This window comes from Haliotis rubra, unplaced genomic scaffold, assembly GCF_003918875.1.
Source record: "Haliotis rubra isolate DU_JTF1 unplaced genomic scaffold, ASM391887v1 Scf251, whole genome shotgun sequence".
Classification (NCBI taxonomy): domain Eukaryota; kingdom Metazoa; phylum Mollusca; class Gastropoda; order Lepetellida; family Haliotidae; genus Haliotis; species Haliotis rubra.
The window spans coordinates 944,943-957,322 of record NW_025766570.1 but is presented as its reverse complement, the minus strand read 5'-3'; the positions used below and the strand labels follow the sequence as shown (position 1 = coordinate 957,322).

The 12,380-nt window shown below is 38.8% G+C and overlaps 1 protein-coding gene across 1 annotated transcript in view; it reads right to left on the bottom strand.

The window, feature by feature from the left end:
• Window positions 1–12,380, bottom strand: part of LOC124279515 (unconventional myosin-VIIa-like) — a 754,149-nt gene that overhangs the window by 19,484 nt on the left and 722,285 nt on the right. The window lies entirely within an intron of this gene.

Here is a 12,380-nt window from a genome sequence, read left to right as displayed (position 1 = left end):
TCAGACCACTCTATTTGATGATTGGGGCTTGCTTTGATGTGGTCGGAAATGGCTGATTTGCTGTCGGAATTGGTAACAGAGGTCTGATGTTCACATCACATCAAAGCAAGCCCCAATCATCAAATAGAGTGGTCTGACATCACCATTCTCTCTAACAAACAAACAGACTTCACTAAACGCAAGCTCACCGAAGCCATCCACATCAAACGCCAAAAGCCCACCATCAACCGAGACCAAGGATACTTCATTCCATCCGCCTATGATGCACTCATCCACCAAGCCCAATCTACTGTATAAACTCACTGCTGTATAAACATGTCATTATCATTTGTACATCATTGGCCTCTACGCCGGTCCTTTGTCTACTCTCTGGCTTCATCAGCCTTCTGCCTAGCCAATTATGTTAATTATGTTGTTTTCTTTGTTACATCCAGTATATATACACCCCCTTCTTCATGTCCCATTATGCTTGACAACAGTACAAGAATCTGTATCGAAACGTCGCACTCACGAATAAAAAGAAGTTGTTATCCATAAAGTTTGTTCTATATCATTTTCAGGAAGATGGGACTGCGAAAATTACTTTCTTTGGGATCAAGAATGATACCAACCGCAATGGTTTTGAGGTTCTTCTTCCTCCTCACACCAACAGGAAACTTGACCCTGTGTTTACTGTTAAGGACTATATTTCCCTCCTCCAAACGGAGCAGTGTTTGTGACATTAAAGAAGCCTTTTAAGGCTCTTGACTCTTCGTGTGTGAGTCGTATACTCGAGGACAGCATCAGTAAAGCAAGACTGGCTGGAAAAGGTTCCACTGCGAAGTCTTTTCGACCCACTGGTGCTACACACGCCATTGACACTGGGACGGATCCACACATTGTTCAGAAAATGGGCCGCTGGAAAAGCACTGATGTTTTTTAAAAAACATTATGTTCACTCCCGAACCCCCTTTGATTTCACTGACAATCTTCAGTGTTAAAAGTTCAATTATCAGCATCAGTGATGTGGTTGGGTTTTTTGCAATTTTTCTTGCTCCTAAGACAGCGACTACTATTTCGTCATTATCATTGTGTACTGTTTGGATATCTGTTTTGAGCTTTCTCATTAGTCATTAGGGTGTTTATGAGAAAGCCATTGTTCCCCACAGTTTCATAGATCATCATTGTTGGTTACTCTTTAGAAAGGGCTATTATTTTAATTAAATGTTCCAAACATTTCATGAGCCTGTTGTTGGTCACTATGACGTAGGTTTCCCAAAAGTGTAGTCATGTGACCAACCTAATGACGTCATGTTGAAAGCGATGTCATACATCGCTTACGTCAGTCTTGTTCTGAGTTATTTTCCCTATTGTTATTGACATTGTATACATGCAATATGAGCTTCTATAGCCATGTCATATATGGAGTGTACATTGTCAGGACTAGGGCTATTATTTTAATTAAATGTTCCAAACATTTCATGAGTCTGTTGTTGGTCACTATGACCAAACTCGAAAACTTCTTAATATCTTTCAACTTGGCAGATATGTGATTTGACATATTACATGCCAGGGGGATAAAACTCAAACGTTTGGACAGAACAGAAATTGGTCCATTTCTGAAATTGTAAAAATTAAAGCAAATCCTTCGAGTTTTTGAGAATCGTCATGGTACAGTGGAAGCTCACAAAACTGGCAGCCCTCCAATCTGGCATACTCTCAATATTGGGACTAGAATTTAGTCCTGGCAGAAGCTAGTTAATTTATGATCATTTACACACCCTCTAATCTATTCTGCATTTCGGCACAACAAAGACCACCCAATTGACTGTTTGTACAGTAATTAACACTCTCTAAACCGGCATCCGGTACCTGGTTTCTCCTGTTGATGTCTGATTAGCTGCACGTGTATTAACAACACAGTGTACTACCATTGGCATTAAGCTCATTGATGAAGCCTGATAAAAGGAGTATTGATAAGGATTATGCCTAAGTAGGTGACGTAAATTGGTGAGTGACATGTGTCACTTGTATTATAAATTGATTGTCGTGTCACAATTTGTCAGTCGCTCACCATACCAAGATGGCTAGATTTGAATTAACTCTTGAATGCAGAAAACAGTGAATGGGAGGCGGAGATTCAAGCCAGGGCAACGCCTACAACCCCAGGAGCCAACCAATCGTCTGACGAAGAAGATGTCGACCCCCCTGACCTTAGCTGTCCCTTCAAGTTGTGCTTGTTACCTTTATTGATGAATAAAGAATATGATGACTATCAACATGTTGTTCAGTCGTATTTTACAGCTCACGGAATATCATTCCCAGGTTGAAAAAGACAAAGTTCTCTAAACCAGCATGCCCTCTATACCGACACTTCCACTGTATTTGTAATAACCAAGTTACTTGTTCTTAACATAAGCCTGGACAAAAGTTAAGCAACAACCCATATTTTTCTGTGTGATCACTTTTGAGATTGTGGGAAATTTTCATTAGTTTTATAAACAAAAAAGAAACGTGCTGTTTGATAGCAAATGACAAAAGCAAACTATGACAAACTCACTTTTATTCATTTTAAGTGTGTACACTGAAAAAATGATACTTTGCTGAATGGTACATTTTCACAGAAAAATTGCCATGGTATAACTCCAGCTGAGCCAGATTCTGCACTGGGGGGTCACAGTTCCTGATTGTCCTACCCAAATTTTCCCAAATATTGTTGATCTGGTTCAGATCCGGACTACAAGCTGGCCAAGGCAGGGTGGTGATGGCTTCTTGTCACAATAACTCGGTTACTGCTCTGGCTCTGTGTGGCCTTGCATTGTCGTCCATGTACACAGGTCTTGTGCGTGGAGGGTGGTTATCAAAATGAGAGATAACAACTGGACGTAAGATGGCATCCTGATATTGTTGACCATTAAGGTTCCCTTTACTGTCACAAGAGGCAATGTGCAGTCGTCATAGGAATCACAACACCAGAACATGACTGATCCCCCTCCACATGCTAGAGTTGTCTGGATGTTTTTAGCGCCAAATCTCATGTTTTGTTGTCTCACAGACATGCACTCTACCACCTACCATCCGCAAAAGCACCCTGCACTCATCTGACCAATGGATCTGTCTCCAGTGAACCAAATTCCAGTTGGATCTGACACGACACCATGTCAATCGTTCACGCATGTGCTGACAAGTTAGTTGAGGCCGTTTTATTGGTCTTCTGGCATAGAAACCTGCTGCTATGAGGCGCCGTCTAACAGTCCTTGTAGAGAGTCTCTGATTAGTGTACCACTGGTCTCTCAATTGTGTCGAATTTGCAAAGGGGTTTCGTCCAACGATCCTCAAAAGCCGCCTGTCCTCTCTTACAGATGTTATTTTCGGTCTGCCAGATCTTAGGCGATCCCTCACATCATTAGTTTGTCAATGTTTGTCAATTAAACGGCTTATTACAGAGTGGTGACGACCTGTTCTTCTACGAATAGCTCTCAGAGACATTCCGCTATCTCTAAGTCCAATAATCTGCCATCTTTCGGCAGTAGACAGGCGTCGTCTTGCCATGACAAAGTTTCAGTTACTTCTAAGCTAAGATCACCGAATACACTGCGCTTGAAGTTCACGACTTTAAAGTGGATTTTTCACTTTTCACGAGTGTCAGTGAATGAAGTTCAGCAAATGCACATTTTCCATGCTTGATCATCTCTACCTTGCAATAAAAAAAAAATCTACGAAAGACTATTGTTGCCAAAATCATATATTCTTGCAAAAAAATCTGTCATACTAACAAAATAATGAAATATGAATTTGGTGTTGCTCAACTTTTGTCCAGGTGTATACTTTATTCTGGTATTTTCTTTACAAACACAGCATACAAATGCAGATTGACTGAAAGAGATGAAAATCTATCTTAATATTTAACCAAGAGAAAATTAAGTGTCAATTAGACATAACTTAACTTAGACAGAACTCCATGACATCGAAACATGACGGTTAAAAATTGTAAAGTGACATGCTCTTGAGAATAGATATCAGAAAAGTACTCTTTTAGTTAACATATTGAATATATATATAGTATGACCAGAAATTATTGAGAATTTTAGGAATATGTTTAATTGGATTTTTAGTATAAACAACCTTGACCTGCTATCAAGTGCTTGGTTTCATTCAAGAGAGACAACTCCGTTAATCCTTTTTCATTAGTTTGTGAAGAGTTATCCCCCTTTGTTTACACGACTAGCAAGCACCATTTTCAGTGATCCTCAGTGTGGATGATTTAGAGAAGAGGAAGTTGATTTTAGAGTATTATAACAAGGACATCAGATCAGCTAAAGTGATTTCAAGTAGAACAGGCATCCCTTTGTCCACTGTTTATCGTGTTTTGAAAAAAGTTGCAAATGGATATAGCATTGAGCACCAGGGAGGCGCAGGTAGGCCCAGAAATTTGACTGTCGGTGACAGGAGGCAGCTTGGTATCCTTGTTTCTAAAAACAAACGAAGGAGTTTAGAAAACTTAAGGCTGGATATGATTGATAGAGGAACTGTGGCTGTCTGTAAGGAGACAATTAGAACTGAGCTGCATGCAATGGGTTGGCAGAAAAGTCAAGGAATTCCATCACCGATCATGACCCCTGAACAAAAGGAGCGAAAGTTGAATTGGTGCTTACAGCATAGAAATTTTAACTGGGTCAATGTGATTTTCTCAGATGAAAGTTCTGTGTGGCTGTTTCCTAATACACTGAAATTCTGGACCAAACAAACTGAAAAACCTTTGTATCTATCAGCGCCCAAAGTACAGTCCGAAATTTAACATGTAGGGTGGCATATCTGTGTTAGGGGCAACACCACTCTGTGTATTTGAAGGGAATATGAACAGTGAGCAGTACATAGATATTCTCGAGGGACATTTACTTCCATCTGCTCACGTGTTCTATGGAAATTTTTGGATTTTCAAGCAGGACAACGACCCAAAACATTGTTCAAAGCATTCACAGGCCTGGTTTCAGACCCAAAATATGACATTACTAGATTGGCCAAGCTATAGCCCTGACCTTAATCCAATAGAAAATGTTTGGGGACTTATGAAGGAAAGTGTCAATAAGAAAAATCTGACAAATATTGCTGAAATGAAAGAAAAGGTGGTCCAATATTGGGACAGCATGGACCACGACTTTCTAACTCCTTTGATCAGTAGTATGCCCCGCCGCATTGAAGCCTGCATTGCTGCCCATGGTGACTTGAAAAATACTAACTGTTCACCTGTCTTTGAATCTGGAGTTATGTTCTGCTATTATTCACGTTTAATACCTGAGTAATGAGTGAAAAAAACCAAAACTTACAATCTTAAATTCTCAATAATTTCTGGTTGTACTGATATATATATAACATAATGCATACTCCTGGTTTATTTTCATGGTACATGTAATCATCTAGAACATCAGCATCTTTGTACAATTTAATTGATGTATGAATGGATGACTATGAGTTGTAACAAGAGCCGGATTCTCCATTGTCAATAATGTCTTCATAGACCCATGACAATTTTTCTTGAACATTCCCACCTAATACTACTCTTATTTGTAACCTTCTTAGTGTACAAAAATCCATCTGATGCTATTTTAACTCCTACCTTATTGCTCTTCAGTACTGCCTGATAACACTGATAAAAACTGTCATCATCGCAGACACATTTACACAATTTATCAATGCAGCCACTGGACTCTGTTATGAAAACATGCTAATCGATATGTTACATACAACTGGTGAAAGAAGGTAGCAATAACACATAAAAATGGGATTTTGTCCTATGTTGGTCATTTTGGTGTGGGATTTTGTCCAAAGAAATTTTGTCCTGTGGTATTTTGACTGGGTGGGATTTTGTCCATCTGCTTGAGGTAAAAGTGTACTGGCTTACCATTGTTTTATACCACTTCATTGCTTGGGGCAATAGCAATAGCACAGTGCACAAGCAATCCGATTATCATTACTCCGTGTAACGAAGTTACAAGGTTCAGCTTCGTGTTAGAAAGCTTTACTAGGAACTGTCATGCTAGTCAGATGGGAGTGATTCCCCGTCGCTTGGTGTTGCTAGGCCTTACTTGTTCGAGCCAGATGCTAGTGAAAGTGAAAACGATGATCAGCCTCGCTCATCACGGTTACGGTTAATTTCTTCAACCTAAACAGTGCGACATTAAGAAGGGTGGATGCCCCCATCAGATGCAGTTATTTGAAAATATGCCTGGTAGTTCTTGTCTGATTGTAATAAAGTATCAAAGCAGTGTGGGCTTTTTCAGGTTTTCTAATGCCTGGATGGTATAATGACTGATCATAATTGATCCCATTTCTGTGTTTTTTTACCTCGATATTTAATCATGTCATGTAAAAATATGATGTCTATTACGTATGATATTAAAAATTGACATTTGATTTATTTGAATTCGTAAACTAAACAACCCTACTTTGCCATTGCTAGAAGAATCTGAAAATTTACTTAGGTAAATAGGTACATACAGTTTTAGCACACAGCAAATGCTTTTATGTATTTCTTATGCAAGAAAGAAGTTCCGTTCTTATCCTCAAAACAGTATTGGCCCATAAATATTTTCACGCAATTAAAATTGGATGCAATATAGCGATTACTACTCCATTGCTGTAACCTGTGTTAGGTGGTATAAACCTACACATGTTATTTGTCATCATTCACTTGATGGTCAGTTAATGAATTTATAACAGGTATAATTAGCGGTAACACCACTTAGATTACTCGACAAAGGTTCCCATTTGGCATTTCTTGTGTCTGGAGTAAATACTCAACATTATAAACATCGATCAAAGGATTAACCGATAACACACTGATTGATTAATTACTTTTATCTTGCACAGCGGATTTGTCAAAAGGTAGTGTTTATGTATGTAGATTTACTAAGCTAAACTGAATACACTTTGTCGTGTCTGTGTAAAAACAACATCCTTCTTTCAAAGGATTAACCGCCAAGACATTGATTGATTACTCATTATTGGCTAACTAAATTACTTTTTTTGAAAGAATGGCAGACATTATGCAATTAGTTGCCAGGTGTGCTATCTTGGGTGACCAATGAGACTATACACCAATGTGAAATACCTGAAACGATACATCACTTTTTCGTATATTAGACTGTTAAAAGACACATCACTTGGAACAGCTGCAGATGAATGGCATATCACTCGTTTTTGTGGATATTGATGGATACATTCCCCGAACAATGTAATAGCCTGACATTGTTACTATAACTTTAATCTGTTTTAATTTTAATATTTGCATTTTGTTTTTATTCATTTGTCATAGCATTCAACAGAATCATTGTTTTCGTCGTGAAGTGTAATGAGACAGACAACATACACTAGGGTGTGTGTGCGAATTATGATTCACATTGGCAAACTATAAAATGTCAAGATATTACAGTCCTGTTATAAATTCACTATAAGTATCAGCAGATCGTCTGCTTTATATTTAGTTTCAAAATGCATACAAGTATAATAATAATCTAATTAGGAATATAAGACCAAATATAAAGACGTACATTGACTAGTATCTACATACTGGTGAGTGGACGTTAACCACGTGAATGTAGCAAGAAATTTATCGCGCAGTATTGTCACTTCAACCCCCACCTCGCTTCCGAGGAAGAAATCGTTATGTTACAAGTTGTGTCATGCCAAATCCTTTTGGTCCTGATTCAAATATATATTTAACTACAAGAAGAAAGTAGTTTTGATTTTCTAACTTCATGAAAACAAACCATAATCTCATTAACTCTAATAGACCTTAGCCCGGTACCCTATGATTTTCAAAAATGGTGGCTCCTTGTCGCGAACATCTGCCAGTCTGAGGATAAATGCTATTTAAGTTTGGTTTCACCGAGTTACAAAATCAAAACTACTTTCTACTGGTAGTAAAATATGTATTTGATTGATGGCCAATAGGATTTTGCATGGCATAGCTTATAACATAACAATTTCTCTCGTGGAAGCGAGGTGGGTGTCAATATAATACTACTTACAGTATTATTGTTACTTCGACCACAACCTCGCTTCCGAGGAAGAAATCGTTATGTTACAAGTTGTGTCATGGAATTATGGTTATCAATCATGTACATATTTTACTACAACTAGTAAGTAGTTTTGATTCTTTAACTTCCGTGAAGCGATCTGAACACAAGTAAGATATCGTTTCAGGCTTCCACAACGCTCGCTTCGAACTCACAAACATAACCCATTTAGCATGTCTTCGATGATGTCGAGAAATCATCAAAATGACGAGCTTGCTACACACTTTATATACAACTAACTGAAAAATCCTTCTTCATATGACGTCACTGCAGTGCTCTGGCGACAGAGTTATGCAACTTTTAATCGCTCTGTATTAATTAACCACAAGTTTTTTATGAATGAATTTGGTGTTCCGCATAAGACAAACCACAAATCTTTCATATGTTATAGTTAAAAGAGTACAAAAAAACAAAGTTTATTTGTTCTTTAATAAAAGAACTGTCAATGTCTTTGACTCAATATTAATAAACTGAATCGAAGTGTCCAGTTAGGAATCAACTTTTATGAACATGTAACTAGAACTGGTTTGACTAGAACTGAGAATTGTGTTAAATAATGTCATTAGTATTCCTCAATGAGTCTCTCAGGTGGCATCACTGAACGACCACTTCTTGTGACTGTTTTACTGTGCATGTTATCAGTTTTTGGCAGGAATGGCATTTCTGGCTTGTTGATGCAGGGCCTACTGTCTGGTGTTGTCTGTGTTGTTGTCTGCAGTTTTGTCTGCAGTGTGGATGATAATGACTCCACTGGTGTTGAGATCAGATCACATCGATTTCTTCTTCCACTGTACCATTGTCAGTTTTGATGAGGTACGATCTTGATGCGACTTCCTCAAGCACACATCTTTGCAGTCTCCAGTTGTCACTATCTTGGATTCACACTGGTGTTCCGGGTTGTAGCTGTGGCCGCTCTTTCTTCCTTGCTCTTCTGTCGTGGTATGTTTTCTGATTTTCTTTCAGGATGTCTTTCTGTTGTTGGATGTTTTCGCGTGATGGCGTTTTATGTTTTAACTCCTTCATCATTGCAGGTAAGTTTGACTGGATCCGATGTCCAAAGAGTAATTAATCTGGTGACTGTCCATGAGATAGAGGAGTACTTCTGTATGCAAGTGATCCTAGGCGAGGGTCTTCTCCACTACGTTTGCTTTTCTTCAGGATGTTTTTCACTGTCTGGACTGTTCTCTCCACTAAGCCATTGGATTGAGGGCATCTGGGACTTGATGTGATGTGAGTAATGCGCAGTCTCGGGTGAACTGGTAGAATTCTGCAGTTGCACAGAACAGCCCATTGTCCACAGTCACTAACCAATCTGTCTGGAATTCCATGTCGTGAAAATATAGACTTCAATGTTGTGATCACTGCTGTGCTTGTTTGGCTGTTTATAGAGATCACCTCTGGATAGTTGTAATAGTAATCAACTACCACAACATAGTTTTTCTTTTCAATCTCAAACAAGTCAGTGGCGACCAATTGCCATGGTTCAGTAGCTCGCTGGTGGGTAATCATTGGCTCTGTACTCTGTTTTGGCTTGAAAGTTATGCAGGTATGACACCTTCGTACCAAATTCTCAATGTCCCTATTCAATCCTGGTCAATACAGTAGTTCTCTGGCGTGAAGCTTGCATTTTTCTTCTCCTTAGTGACCAGTGTGTATCTTTTCTAGCATCATGCTTCTGAGATTCTTTGGAATTACAACTCAACAAGACTTGAAGATGAGTCCATCAATTACTGAGAGTTCATCTTGCTGGTTCCAGTAATTTAAGTAGGTCTTTCGGGCAGTTTGCTCTTTCATTTGGCCAGCCAGCTAGAATTGTGGTGTAGAGTCGGTACTTGATGGGATCTTTCTCTGTTTCTTCTTTTATTTCTCCAAAGCGATCTGCTGACATTGGTAGACTGGTCATAATTCCATCGACGAAAGCTTCAATGTTGTCTTCCATTGTATTTACTGGTTCTTGAGTAGCAAATTTTCTTGATAACTCATCAGTTGCATACATTTCTTTACCTGGAGTGTACATGACTTTAAAATCATACTTCTGCAGTCTTAGGCGAAATCTTTGTATTCTGGGTGGACATTCATTCAACCCTTTGACTAATATTGGAACGAGAGGCTTGTCATCAGTTTCCACAAGAATGCTTGATCCATATACATAATTATGCAAGAAATTGCTACCTATACATAAAATATGGAACTTTGTGGACGTATTGCTCTAGGTTGCATCCAAGCCCTTAATCTGACATATAGTCAGGTTTACAAAGTTGTAAACAAATCAGTTACCTCAGGGGTTGTGTCAAAATCAAAACCAGGTAGGAAACACAAACTGGATAGCTTTGATAAGGGTGTCATACGCCGTGCAGTTTATAAACTGTATGAACGCAAAATCCCACCGACATGTGCTAAAATACAAGATGAGATCAAAGATACAATAAATGTCCCGAAAACAACACTTTTTATAGCTCTGGTAGAAATGGGGTTCAGGTACACCAAATGGGGAGATGACAGAGCTGTGTTTAAAGAAAAGTACTCAATCCTGTCCATGCGATCAGCTTATTCCAGAACAGTTGAAGAATACCGCAATTTGGGGTTTCAAATTATATACTTTGATGAAACCTGGTGTAATAAAAATCACTCAACCGATTGGATGTGGCTTCCTTCAGATTGTTCTAAGGCACCAGTGTTACCATCAGGCAAAGGTAGACGCCTGATCATCTTGCATGCTGGTACCCGTAGCAAGGGACTGATTGGGGGTTGTGACTTTGTTTTTGAGGCCAAGAAATCTGATGGTGATTACCATAGCGAAATGAATGGGCAGGTATTTTTGGACTGGTTCTAACATTAGCTTTTACCGCAGCTGGACAAACCAATCGTTATCATTTAGGATAACGCCAGTTACCATAACCTGTGTGTCCCTGGTACCTTCACACCCACCATGAGTAATCTCAAGGCTAAGTTGTAGGATTTTCTCACTTCCTGTAATGTGACTTACAGGCAATCAGAAACAAAGCCCCAGCTCACGGAAAAAATCCGGCAGCAAAAAAAGCCAATCCAGTACATCACTGACGAACTAGCTGCAAAACAAGGCCAGATAGTTCTGCGGGACGGCATTAACATCAGACGAATTGCACCTGTTGTAATTCCACTAGAGTCCTCGACCAGCAGTGATACTGACACTTGATATTTTGAGACGGTACCTGACATGCACTGCCTGTGCATTACATAACGCTGTCAACCTGTCTGCCTGCCAGGTGGGTCACAGTATAGTTTGTTTCTTTGAAGTGTTTCTACCATGGAATTCTTTCTAAGTTTTTCGATATTTTACGAGTAATCATTATGACTAGGGAATGGTACAACGTGATTACTCATATGCCATATTAGGTTAAGGTGGTATGTATATACATGAGTTTTGAATCTGAAATATCAACCATTATCAAATAATTGCCAAAAAGCATTTTTCCAAGGATTTCCGGCCTTACTTTAGTACTTCATTTCCAGACATGGTTAGACATGACAAAGACCTTTGATATGAAATGTCATAAACTGGAGAGGAGAGTACCATATTGATCTCTAACAGAAGCAAGTCTCTAATAGATGGAGGTATGGTCATTGTGACGCTCTTGAAATAAACTTCACCCCTCAAATCATCTCACGTCCTTCTCACTAAATTTCTTATGTTACTCAGCCGCTCCAATGTTGCCTTTTTAAGGGCTTTTCTTGTTTGATATGTCACGTATACAAATGTTCTTTAATCAAACAATTTAAGCAATGATGTTTACATAAAATGATTATGTTATTTGAGACCTTGTCAGTATGAACATATACAAACTGTTAATACAGTGCAGACTGACTTTGGATGACATCTGGCTGGGACAGAATGGGTTTATTCCAATTCTGTTCCTCTTTTTCAGTTTGTGCTTTCTATCAATGATGTGATCATGCACTGACTCAACCCAAGCAAAAACATCCTATTGGTTACTCTTCTCTTCAGACCCATTTTTGGCATATTCCTCGACAACATCCCTAATGATTTTAAAGTCGTAATCCAAACTGGTAAAGAGGCTGTTCCTGATATTTAGGCCCTTATTTGAATAGTTGGTGAAGGTTGCTATTGTGAACAAAAAGTCCCAGTGACGGCATGTCCCAAAGCTGTGTAGAAAAACAATGAGTATTGGCAGGCAAATGAGGCAGATTTTACATCGTGATCTGCCAAGTACACTTTCTGCAACACGTTCCTATAATTGAACAACCTGGATGAAATTGTGTTCATATTGGACAAGGATAGTATGGTATTTCCTGAAATCTGAAATATTTTGGCGCATTTTGGGA